This window comes from Ixodes scapularis, unplaced genomic scaffold, assembly GCF_016920785.2.
Source record: "Ixodes scapularis isolate PalLabHiFi unplaced genomic scaffold, ASM1692078v2 PGA_scaffold13__105_contigs__length_92229423, whole genome shotgun sequence".
NCBI classification, from domain to species: Eukaryota; Metazoa; Arthropoda; class Arachnida; order Ixodida; family Ixodidae; genus Ixodes; species Ixodes scapularis.
The window spans coordinates 19,509,880-19,523,092 of NW_024609839.1; the positions used below are offsets into that span (position 1 = coordinate 19,509,880).

General features: G+C 46.1%; 1 pseudogene; it reads left to right on the forward strand.

Annotated features, from left to right (window-relative positions):
- Positions 1–7,966, forward strand: part of LOC120843460 — a 52,950-nt pseudogene extending 44,984 nt beyond the window's left edge.
- The last annotated feature ends 5,247 nt before the right edge of the window (positions 7,967–13,213 follow it).

Consider the following 13,213-nt stretch of genomic DNA (forward strand, 5'->3'; position numbering starts at 1 on the left):
TCAGTCTCCTCGATTCGGTCACTGAAAAACTTCGTTTTACCCACCTTTTTAAAGGCTCCCTGACATACTTGCTACTCACAGCCGTAGGTGCCACGGGAACGTGCCATGCTGCATGGCTGTGCGGGGTGAAGTGTGAAATCTAGAAAGTTCCGCCGCCTTCGCTCGTCCCACAAAATCTGCGGGCTAATGGCTTCCTTCATGATAGAAACTGTACCCCTCTTCACGTTAGGAAGCCCAAATGGTTTGTTCGAAACTCTTGTTTGTTTGGAGCATGGCTAGCACAACCACATCAGAGAACAGAATGGAACATATTTCTTTCGTGCTGCTGAGCTATTGTTGGGGTTCCGCAGGCTTTATTTGTTGCCATTGAAATTCTTCTAATCAGTTGGAAACAAGTTCTACTGCCAAAACCCAACCCCTCCCCACCCCGACGTCACAAATACTGATGTCACATAGACAAGGGGAACACGACTACAACATAAACAGAATCACTTCTGGACACTAAGGCATACATTGCCAAGATTGCAGATGTCAAGCAGAACTAAAAACATTGCCCCGTAATGAGTAAAAATAATAACCAACTAATTAGGGAAGTTATTGAAGCTGAAAAGATTTCGAGGTTAGAAGAAAACTGTCACTAAACCTTGTCCAGATTTATTACAAAAAGAATTATATAATCTTGCATCCAGATAAAACCAAAAATAACAAAAAAAAATCTTATTGTTTAAAAAGACAGGCACAGGCAGAGAAGAAATAATACAAGTCTGAGTTGCAAGTCAGAGCTTCATGAATGTCTTTTCCTTTTGTGTGTGCCTGTGCTTGGTTGCGAATTTTTCGCGCTGTAGAGGAGTATGCAACACCAGCTTGCCCGAGCCTCCATATTTTTAATACTGCCAGTAGAAACTTTCACTTTGAAAATATGATGAGGACAGAATTTGAAAATTAAATGTCACCAAACAATTTTTTGCGGACGTAAGGTTTTGGTTACGAGGTCAGTCAAAGCTACTGGTGTGTTTAGCCAATTTTGAGGCAAATTGTGACCTTTAAAAAAATTACAGGTATACTGTTACATTCTCCTTAGCCTCCTGAAGATGTAAATCACTGGATTGAACCCCTACCATATTGTTTTGTCTCATAACTGATGCAGGTATCTTCTTTTTTTCTTCAATTCAGTTCGACGTAGGAGCTGCCAAGGCATCCTGTGCCTTTCACGTGAACAGTGGCCAGCACTGGAAGAAGCAATCTTTGGACTGCTGTAATCCATTCTTTGGGCAAGTGAATAAATTTCTTTGAAGCAGAGACCTGGTGTTTGCACAGCAGCTCCACAGAACAAGCAACACAAACACAAATGTTTCTTTGCCCAAAGCCTTCGTAGCTGCTTGAACTTATTGATCTGAGCTTGCACGTTGCAATGTTAAGGCAAGATGCAGATATAGTTAACGTCTCTAAAACAAATTGGGGGCACCTTATGCTTGGATGTCTAGCTTGATCAACTTGGAACGTCCAGCCGAATTGAAACAAGGATCTAGCCGAACTGAAGCATGCAGCCGAATTGAAACTTGCAGCCGAACTGAAGATTTAGCCAAACTGAAGCGTCCAGCCGAATTGAAACTTCTAGCCGAATTGAGGATGTAGCCGAACTGGAACATCCAGCCGAATTGAAACTTCTAGCCGAATTGAGGCAATAGCCGAATTGAGGCATCAGCCGGATTGGGACGTAACCCTTTCCCTCGCACCAGGATTTATTATGCCCTTCTCAAAAAAGCTGAAGCGCCTTAAAAAACAGTTTGGAGCGGTCTTCTACTATAGCTCTTTGTCCCATGAATTCAGTCATCGCGCTTTTGGACTGAAGTAAACGTAAACCTCGTATATTTTGAAATGTGTGTGCAGCGATTGCCGAAGGGCATGCGGCGAGCCTTGCCGCCAGCTGTTATCCGTCGAAGACATTGCGACGTTATAGTCGTCCTCCCCGCACAGTGCTGAGCAGAGTCGTTTGACCGATGACGTCACTGTTGTTAGTCTCGCAGCGAGAACTGTTACCTGCCACCACTTGAAATAACGTCCGTTGTTTTTGGCAATGTAGGACGTCCACCACCAGTGTTGCAAAATCTTCAAAAAAGATTGCTCGCCGCCCACGGGCATCAAACCCGGGTTCGCTCCGTGCGGAGTTGTTGATACCACAGCATCAACAACCCGCTCTATACCGGAGGCTTTTGTAGCACCCACCGCACGCGCTCTCTGGAAAAGAAAAAAAATAGCCGATAACAGAAGGCCGTTGTAGCACTGTCAACGCCAAGAGCTCGTGCAGGGGAAAGCGATTTTACGCTATCCGGAACAAAAAGGATACGAGCGTTTTTCAAAACAAAATAATCGTATGCCTATTTCGTTTTGTACGCTTTTGTTCACGCACCTCACGGTGTGTGAACGCGACGACGGTGCCCGACAACTTCGCCATGTCGTTTCGTGGCTGTCGGTGCGACTCTACTGTGGATCAGCTCGGGATTCCTGAATTTTTTTCTATCCGCCTTCACGCTCTCCTGCTCTCGGCATGCAACGACGGGCAGGGCTACGTCGAAATTTTAATTAGCGATTTTGACACTCCTAGTAATAAGATCGAAAGAAAACTTAGACATAATTTTTAAAATGCCTACATTAAAACATTCAGTTTTTTGTTTTGTCTTCTCTTAAAGAACTGTTTTTAGCTTCTCTTTCAACCAGCTTGCCCACATTCTTGCTTTAGTATACCTCCTTTGCGGTGAGATGACCACGACTCATCCGAAGTTGGGATGCTATGCAGGTCTGGAGCTCCGACGCCGGTGCAGCACACAGCCCTCCGTCGGACCTGGTCATGCGCAACCAGCAGTGGCCCCACGTTGAACAGATGCGCACAGCCTTGCTCAGCGCTGATGGGGAGGAGGTGAGCGCCTTCGGTTTAGTGTTTTGCCATTGTATATGGGCTGCACTATAGGTGTAATTTTCTTGTGAAGTTGCTCGTTCAGTTACCACCTTTGATAGGCCTCCTCCATCTGTTCGAAAACGGGCCAGTAAAGTTAAAATTAAATCAAGTCATCTAGAGCTTTCTTTAAAAAAGCCTATGTATTGCCCGCACCTTCATTTGGTGTGAAAACCTGTTAAGCAGCTTTTTGCCTTGTCATTCATGTACTTTTAAACCCTTAATGTTTGGGAGCCTCTAAGTTTTGCGAAATACGTGAATTGTAAAATTGGTTTTAGTGGTTTTAGTTTAGTGGTTTCTATAAGTAAATTCCAGCCTTAAGAAATCGCGAAATTTAATGGTCGCGAATATGACCCCGCAGTCCAATTTCCGAAAAGTCAGGGCCGCGAAAATAAAGGGTTTCACGGTACCAGAAGGGAAAATAGTTATTCATAAGACACTTGCATGTAAGATATCATTGATGTGTGAAATTAAAGGGTACAAGCTTTGTTTTTCTCTTTGAATTGTGGTATTGTGTCCTTTTTTGGTGAACACTGCTTGATTTATCTTTGATTCGACACCAATAATAACCATTTGCACGTGTTCATGCTGTGTCTTTCTTCAGTCGGCATGTAGTTCAGAAGTGGCTTTTACATTGAGCTCTTCTCGACATTTCTATTGCCGTGTCTGGTTGCTCTTCTGAGGAGCTGATACTTGCTGTGATTCTGTCTTTCTCCATATAGTGCTTTAAAACTTTCCTCGTTGTCCCTGGGCTCTATTTGCAGGGGCAAGACAGCTGCACCAATTGTGCCATTTTGATACATACAAAATTCCTGCACCTAGCAGCACCAAAAGCGTGAAACTGACTAACTACGCAACGCTGTGCAAAAAATCACGGTGGCGCTAGATTTAGCAGAAAGTGAACTCTGTCGACAACCTTGGCTATTTCATATACCAGGTGGCGCAAGCTGCTGCCAGATTCCTTGGTTCAGCCGTATCTGTCCATTTATCCATCCATCCGATGGACTCAATGTACACATCCATAAATCCTAACCATCGTGTCGTTGCTTCATACAGCATACATGCTATGATGTATGGTGCATGTAGCATTATTGATCGAGAGTCGTGCCACTTTAGTTTTAATAAAAATTTTTTCCCAAAATAAAAAAAAATCTCCCTGTACAATTTCAGGTATTGCACAGTAAAGTTATATTCACATGTAGGCTAGCGACAGGGAAAACCGGGAATTGTCAGGGAAATTTTAATTACCAGGACAACTCGGGGAATTGTTAGGAATACTGTAAAAAAATCGAGCCCAGTCAAGGAAAACGAGCCGGAAATGCCATTGAGTGCCCTGAGCAGACTTGAAGACTTGGGTGCAGAAAAATGGGCAATAAAGTCTGCTTAGAGCGGAGCACGGTCTCTGCTCACCCGATGTAGAGTGTGCTACCCGATGCAAAGGGAACAGCCGTAAAACCCAGTCGAAGCCTTGGATTGGGTTGGCGTATATTGAGGGCACGACACTAGGCTAAATCCAGTTGGAGTTACTCGATTTAGTAACAAATGGGGAAGCCACAGACCCCACGGATGTATCCAAGAGTGTCCATTTGGCGGCCGTGCTGCCATTCTATTAGTAACAAGGCGTGTGTGGTTGAGCATCGTGTTTTCATCGTGTTTCTGGCAGTGGGCTCTTCACTGACGATGTCCGCGGCAAGAAAGGGCTCATTTATTCCAGACAGGACGAACCCAAATATTTTTTAATATGAAAGTTGTATTAAGCCCATGCAAAATGATCCTCACACTGCTCAATGCTCAATACCTTGTGTTGTAATGGTCCTATATATTTAATCGCCTCTACAGTGGTCAGGAAATTTCACCTAAATTTGTCTGGGAAAACCTGAAAAAGTCAAGGAATTTCAAAACAATTTGCTAGACACCCTGTATTCAATACTTCCCAGCACTTGCAGTACAAACCTAGTTTATGTTCCAGCAAAGTGAAACGCTGCAAATAAAACTGCTATAGTTCTAAAAAAACCTCGATGTCAGCACCTGTGCACGCGATTCTGCATTTAGGGGATGAGCTTTCGTAGGTGTGCTCACGGTCGTACACATGCGGCGGTCACCTTGCGGAGCGGCTTCTTTGCTGCGGTAATCCTATGGAAATGACCCTCGAATTTCTTATGTTGTCATGTTGAAGCTCTCGGCAGCATTGAAGCCCTCGGCCGCATTGAAGCTATCGGCCGCATTGAAGCTCTCGGCCGCATTGAAGCTCTCGGCCGCATTGAAGCTCTCGGCCGCATTGAAGCTCTCGTCCGCATTGAAGCTCTCGTCCGCATTGAAGCTCTCGGCCGCATTGAAGCTCTCGGCCGCATTGAAGCTCTCGGCCGCATTGAAGCTCTCGGCCGCATTGAAGCTCTCGGCCGCATTGAAGCTCTCGGCCGCATTGAAGCTCTCGGCCGCATTGAAGCTTTCGGCCGCATTGAAGCTCTCGGCCGCGTTGATGCTCTCGGCCGCATTGAAGCTCTCGGCCGCATTGAAGCTCTCGGCCGCAATGAAGCCCTCGGCCGCAATGAAGCCCTCAGCCGCATTGAAGCCCACGGCCGCATTGAAGCCCTTGGCCGCATTGAAGCCCTCGGCCGCATTGAAGCCCTCGGCCGCATTGAAGCCCTCGGCCGCATTGAAGCTCTCGGCCGCATTGAAGCTCTCGGCCGCATTGAACCTCTCGGCCGCAGTCCCGTTGCTCGCGCAGGACACGAATGACACACTCCGCTGCACACATTTTAAAAATTACCTGCAGGCAGGCCGCGGGCACATTCGAAGCACCTTTAACACATATGCATGCTTCGAACGTTTCTGCAGACGATTTTTGTATGACCCACGTGACGAGGCAGTGCATTGTTTGCGAAGTATTTTTTATCATGAATTATTAGTGTAACCGGAACTCTAGCGCTTCTGCGGCATGTTACGGCTGACGAGTTGATGCTCACATTCGTTGCGCCCCCAGGTGGCCTTTCGGGAAAACCGGCGGCGTAAGTTCAGGCGCCTCTCGGAAAGGTCGTCCGGCGCGGGAGGATATTCGACGGGGCGTGAGCCCCTTTTCCAAGAGCACGTGAGTACCTCTTCTTTCCTTCGATTTCTTTAATGGGGCATGACTTCTTAATCTATGCAGGAAAGAAAAATTAATTAAAACAATTGGATACTTTTTCTAAGAGCATATATATATTTAAACTGGGTTCCGGGAGGGTTTGCCGAGAGTGCCCCAGCAAGTTTAAATTCCGGTCCCTTTTGAAAGCTTCTCCCGGTGATTGAAATTAATCCTCAATTCTCCGCAGGGGCGTGACAGATACCCTTTGTTGGTACAGCACGTGAAAGCGCGCCAGGTAGTTGTTCTCCATTTTAAGACCTGTTTTGGCAGAACTAAGCAACTAATTGACGCGTGACAATGAGGTGAACGCTCACTTATATATGTATTGTTTACATTGTAGGCTTGTTTACTGCTTCATCGCATTGCAGGGGCACTAAATCATGTTCCGCGATAGTCTATGACCACTACCTCAATCTATGGGCTCTAAGCGTGCTAAGAAACCAAACATCACATCCATGCGTGGCGATTCCTCGAATGAGATCGGTATTAAAGGTTGATTACCCTGGAACTATCACCAACACCAGAGGCCACCGTCGGACAGGAGCTTATTTTTTTCCGACTGCGCCCTCCGGCGTGATAGTTCTGAGATAATTGACCTTTGATACCTATTTTAATTTTTTTTAATCTGCTACACATAAATGTAATTTATTTTTAAGTAAGGTTACTGCTTGTAGATGGAATTGGCACCTAGACTACCGTAAAAAGTGGTTTAGCGCCCCTTTAATGCCAGAACCAATAGGGATTCATCAAGTTTAGAATGTTTGATACGCCCAGTTTTGGAGGAATAAAGCAAAACCACCTATAGTGTTCAAAGCCCGTGTGCTAATATTTCGACGTTGCAGCGAGCTATTGCTCGGGTCTAGTTGCCGAGCGGGCGCTATCCGGGCGCGATAACTTTGCGTGGACTTAATCCAAGGAGGCTGTTGGCAGGCCTTGATTATTTTGGTTCGTGCTGTCTAAACTGGCATTTCGGTCTCCGCAGCAGCGGACTTGCACGCCTCTGGCGGTTGAGAGCATTCTAGTCTCCCGAACGCCGGACGGGGCTCTTTTCTTTTCGTTGACTTTTATTAATTGAAAGTTTGTATCGTTCGGACTGTTTCAGCAGGCCCCTCGAAATTCGGATTAACGAGCTTTTACTGTAATAGACCGATCTGGCCGGACAGAACGACTTCACTGCATCGAGTGAACTTTGTCAGCAGAGACGACAGCTTCTCCGGAACTCTGCCCGTGCGCAGCGTTGAGACGGCACGAGCCCTCCCCTGCACCGCCGTCTGCCTAACGCCAACTAAAGTTCTGACGGCGTCGCGCATGTGCCGAACACTTGGAGAGATCGGTCGGTTAGGGTTGTCCTTGTTGTGAAAACGCATTGGTGTTGCGAAGGCTCGTTGCACGCCGTGAAATTCACGAACTTCGTAGGGCCTGTCATACCCGACCCTCATCGTCAAACGAGGGTTAGCTGTATTACCTAGAGCAGATGCTTCTTTTTTTTGTCTTCAAGATTTTGCTTTTGCGGAAGCTTTGAATAAGCCATATTCTGCATTTCTTGGGCTGCGAGTGGCTATGGTATTGGTGTTGGTGCAGCGATGTTGGACATAGTGCATAACAACATGTTTTAAACTTTTTGATTGCTCTAATATGCATGAGAGCATGCATTTCTTGTCGGTTGGTGTTACTTTGGCCCATGTTCTGCCGGCGCTTTGCTTCCGGTTATATGCTGCCACCATCCCAGGAACACCGAGGAACTCTAGTCATGGCAGTCTGTCGTAAAAATAGACTACGTGAGTTTTTTTTTCACACATTGACGTTTGCTTTTTGCGGCCTTTGCAGGATTCCAACGACCCCAACTGCTGCTGCGTGATGTAAAGAAGCAAGAAAAAAAAGAAAAAGTCATTGGGGTGGCGGAACCTTCGTGCCATTTATTTTATTGGTTATATTCCTTTTTTCTTTCTCTATACTTCTCTCTTAACCCATCTGTTTTTGACTGCTGTTGTTTCATCCTTAGAAATAAAGAAAGAAAAAGCTTAACGTGTCCCCATATCACCTGTCTAAAGCATTTCTGTAACCTGTTAACTTCATATTTTAACCCCTTTGTGTGCGTGCTTTTGTTGCTGTCGCTTCATGACGCATGTAACCTACGTCATGTTATATTAAAGTGCTGTCTTCTTCGTAGTGTAGTGATTGTTCGTTTAGTTTTGTGGACATTGGAACCACATTACTTGCAGCAAACCTTGCGTGGTGTTTGCTATGGTTTTTCCAAACTTTTTTCCTGTGTTTGAGATAAAACCTCCAGTTTTTAAACCTTAATCGCTTTAGAAAAAGGGTGTAGCTGCAACATCACTGCGATAGGTTTCGGGAGGACATCATTCAGCAGCCCTGGCAGCAGTTTCTGAAGCTCTGGTTTCGATAAGAATTTTTGGCCAGTTTTTTGGCAAGTCGACTCCGGTGTGTTGCAATTGTAAGCGCAGGTCGTACCAAGATCAACATACGTACCTTGTGAACCATATCTCTTAGTTTGCCAACTGTACCTGTGAAGTGCTTTTTACCAAAAAAGCAGGTTGCTTTTTTTTACGTGGGCGACACGGAGGTTAATTTGTTCTACGGCACACGCGACTTTGTCCTGCAGTTTATTGGATTGTGGGCAGTGTTTTCGAGCACTTGATTATGGATGTTTTGACTTTGATTGTTGTCTTCGGAAATGTCTGTTTGTTTTCATAAGTCTCGTGCTGGTATATGACCCTTGCAAATTATTCTGCAGTCTCGGAACTGTCGTTCTTCACTTTTACTGTACAGATTAGCAATTAAATGTTTGTTCATTCGTACCTGGCCTTTGTCACTTTTTGCGGCCGACCTGCTCTGCCTCAAGATTGTCCATGTGCTTGCTGCGTTAAATTGGTTCTCAACTGTCGGACGAAGGTCTCTGCCAAGTGGTTACCCCCGTACACTGTGTTGCATTTCACCAAAAACGTGATGTAGCTCGGAACATGTGGGCCGTAAACTTGCCCTGTGGAACCTGGGGACCATGGGTCCAATCCACTCCCCTGCCCGTTTCCATTCCACTCCCCTGCCCGTTTCCGTTTGGATGAGCTTGGCACCGGCGTGCGGTCGTTTATCACCACAGTATGTTGCCCATTGAAGATCCCAGGCTGGCAGCGGTACTTCACTGGCTAAATTTCTCGTCTACAGCAGAAAGCAGACGCCCGCTGAGGCTTATTTAACATAATTTTCCAAAATGTGAGAAATCTTATTTCTTTCTGATTGTAATACCAATGACTCGTTCAGGACCTTGTCAGACCCCTTCCTTTCATGTTGCGGTAGGCCTGTTCAAATCTTGATGAGCTCAATATTGCTTCAAATACCGTACTATCCGGTTCGATCATTGCATAAAACATTGACGAAACTTGTCAGTTGGGCTTCGAACTGTGCGGAGGAAGTTCGCCCACGACGGTAAACATTAAAATCTCGCTTCGCTGCAGCACACCCGCGGTCTTGGGAAGAAGCAACCTTCGAGAGAGGGACTGTGCTTGCACATTCGCGTTAACCTTGTGGTAAAAGTTTACAAGAAAAATCGCTATGGTATTGTAAATCGCGATACTGTGGTTAGTCGTGTGCATTGTTGGTTGTGATTTGTCTTAAGTCGTGCCTTTTAAAATCGGCTTAGTTAATTTTTTAATATTTTATTTCAGAATTTATTAGATTATGTTCAGCTTTCGAAAGCAGTCCTGTCCTTTACGGGAAAGCTTCGTAATGGCAGGAGTCTCCCGAACACGGAACACCACTCTAGATAAGTGATAAACAAACTGCGCATAGGGAAGGTTCAATCTACGATAGTTTAAAAATGCCGAAACAAATATTTTGGTATTTTGAAACTTCTCAATTTCGTGGCACACTTCTACTACGAGGTGACCTACAACCAGGGTGTAAGATAGGCAAGTGGGGAAACAAGAGCCAAATAAGCGATCAGATTGCGTCCTCCCTCGGTTTTATCCCTAGCTTTTTCTTTCTGTGGCGCCATCTATGTGGAGCACCGCGAACTTTCCTCCCGGTGGGCGACTGGCTAAACTGACGGAGAGGGGTTTCTCGCGGATTTTCAATGGGGGACTGTTGTGCTCTTGGCTTACATTGCATGCTTTGAAGGATCCATGGCAGTTTATTCATATAAATTGAATATTTCATTGAATTTATGAGTTTTTTTTCTTACTTAATAGTTCGGGGGACATCCACAGAGTGGTGGGATCAGAGTAGATCGGAGTGGTGGTGGTGGTGGTGTTTCAGCGAGTTGGGTAGTAAGTTTCGATGCGCAGCGCTACATTGTTCGCAAGTTATCGTTTTGCCTTGGGCTCTCTCGGATCTAGACAGCACTGCGTGCTTAGAACTGCAAGCGTTAGCGCCGTAACCACGCTGAGGACTGGATTCGTGTTTATTTAGTGCGCACGTGAGATATGTAACCATTAAGCCAGATATCATTTTTGATAGATTTTGGCTGCATTACATGTGTGACCGTGCGTGACTGCTATGACTTTCCTCAAGGCATAGGAGATGCAGCTTGCTTATTATCTTCACTGAAACCGAGGTTGTTTCATCTGACTGTCTCTAAAAGGGAGTTTGTATCATTAAAAAGAAGCTATCTAGGTTTTTGAAAAAAAAAAGAGTAAGAAGTGAATTCTGATGTATTTTTACCCTGTGAACCCTCATATCCAAACCATTTGCTGCGCAAGTATAGTTACACGCGAGAAAACGCGAAACGCAGTCGCTGTACGTGACGTCATCGACGGATTTTTTGGCTGCCCAAGGCGGGCGAGAGAGGCGGGGCTTCAGCCCTATTTTGAAATTGCTCTTTTTGCTCTTATGGCTCTCCGGCGCGTCGCAATGAAACATAATCGTGATATATGTTATTCTAAAGGCCAAACGAACGCCATACAAGTGTTTTATTTCTCTCAAATGCAGAAGTACCCCATCCTCCCTTTAAAAGGGAGGTGCATGTATAGTGGCCCAATTTTTAAATAATATCAAGCGAGCGTCGACCGCCGGGACGGCCAGCGCTGTACCGCGGAAAAATGCGGCGTCACGGGAGAGATAAAGCGTGTGCGCACAAAGCTCTTTCTGTTGCGACCGTCGTCTGCTAGGCTATTCCGTGGACCGCACACAGCCCCTGTTCATTATCTGCCGGCATAGCTAACCGCCTTTAAGCAAAGATCTGAACACGAACAGCGCTTGCTTTCGTGGTAGTGCTCAGGCGTGGCCGTGGCAAAAACCGCGTGTCATCTCGAGTTTAATTTGCTTTCTTTTTGTTGATTTTATGTTTGCTAACAAAAAGTAAAAACACGGTGACGCTACAATGCAACGATGCATTAAACTATATACCGCAGACAATGCTATACGAGGCATCAAAACCAATCCAGTGCTTTGACCCCGCCACGTCACATCGTGCTTCCCCGTGCAGTTGTACTCAACGGGAAGGCCACGTGACTTACTTTTAGCGATGGACTGGACAAGATAACTCGTAGCGTCGGCTGCGGTACAACACAAAGGGAAACGGAGTATAGACAGGGTCTCCGCTTGGGCTTGATCCTTTGATTATTAACTGCGTTGTTGCTGTCGTCATCCAGCCTGTGTAGCCCGGTAGTCAGTTTTCTTTGACCAGTGGGCGTGCGCATACATTTTTATGCCTCTTCGAGGGCCCATAAAAACACGGGAACGTGTTGTGAGAATGTCGATGGGCGGCATGACGCAAAGGGATATAGAAACAACAGTCGGGATTACAGGCTAACGTCAGTAGGATTTTGAATGCATTTCAAGAGCAGGGGCGTATCGGCAATGCACTTCGACATTGCAAGCGCCCTGCCCTCCTTTGCTACGGAGCAGGGGCTGTGAGCGGTCACCGGGATACCCTAGCAGACGACGCTCCCACCAGAAAGGGCTTTGTGCGCACGCGCTTAACCTCTCCCATGACGCCGCATTTTTCCGCGGCACTGGCCGTCCCGCGGTCGACGCTCGCTTGATATCATTAAAAAATTGGGCCACGGTACTATTAGCCTATTATGTGCTGGCACTGGTCTGTTGGCTCAACTGGGTCCTTTGTTGAACCTTACCCTTTAATTATCATTTTTTTACATGGTTAGAATTACTTTTGGCGATGACTACGGAACAAATAAACATTTTGTGTACGAAGATTTTGTGTGTCCATGATTATTTGTCTTTGTAATCATAGACATAAAATTTGCGTTTCAGAAAGCTTTACTTGAAGACCTCTAGCACGTAAAAAAATTCCGGCTTCTCATTAAGCAGATTTTTTATTCCTACAGAGGAAATGGAAAATTCGACACGCATCCAACTAAGTCGGCTTTACAAAATACTTCCCGTGAGTGCCCAGGCACCACATGCATCGTTTCCGCAGCCCCCTGATGCCTTTGGCGTAGAAAGAACTGGGCCGCTGCTGGAGCCACTGCAGGACCTCTTTCTGTAGCGGATCATCTGTCTGGATTCTTTTTTTCGCGTGCACTTTACTTAGGGTGATGACTGATGACATTTTAGGTAGGTAGAAAACGTTTATTGGAAGCCAAGAACTACGAATAGAAAGGTTGTAGTACACGATGCCGCCAGCACGTGCGCTCACGAGAAAAATACAAATAGCCGCTTACAAACTACCGCCGTAGCACTCAATGCCCAGCGCTTGTGGCGACCGGAGACGCGCTTGCTCGGGAGCAGAACAGAAACAAAAGCGTCAGGAGCAAAATGGTCAGTTGTCATCACCCTAAGCAGAGCGCACATGAAGCCGATCCAAGCAACAGCCCAGCGTATGCTGCTCCACAGGCCGGCACGGGCGTGTGCGTCGCCTGAGAAAGCGAGGAAAACACGCGCCATACGCTACGCAGAAGCTTTCTAGATGGTACCTTCTAGAGGCTTTCTTTTAAAGATGTGTAGACCGTACAGCTAATAAAGAGCTTCTGTCACGTGAGCTGGGCGAAGAAGAGTCAGCTGCAAGGGAACCTTGAAGTTCCTGCCGAAGAACCGGGCTTCGTAATTGCAAGCTTTTAACATTTTCTTCCCTTTTAATGAAGTGGTCACGGTAGAGCCATTTAGTTCGGTCGAATTGCCAGGCTTCTAAACCATCAATATTTTCCTCGTTCATGTCCTCA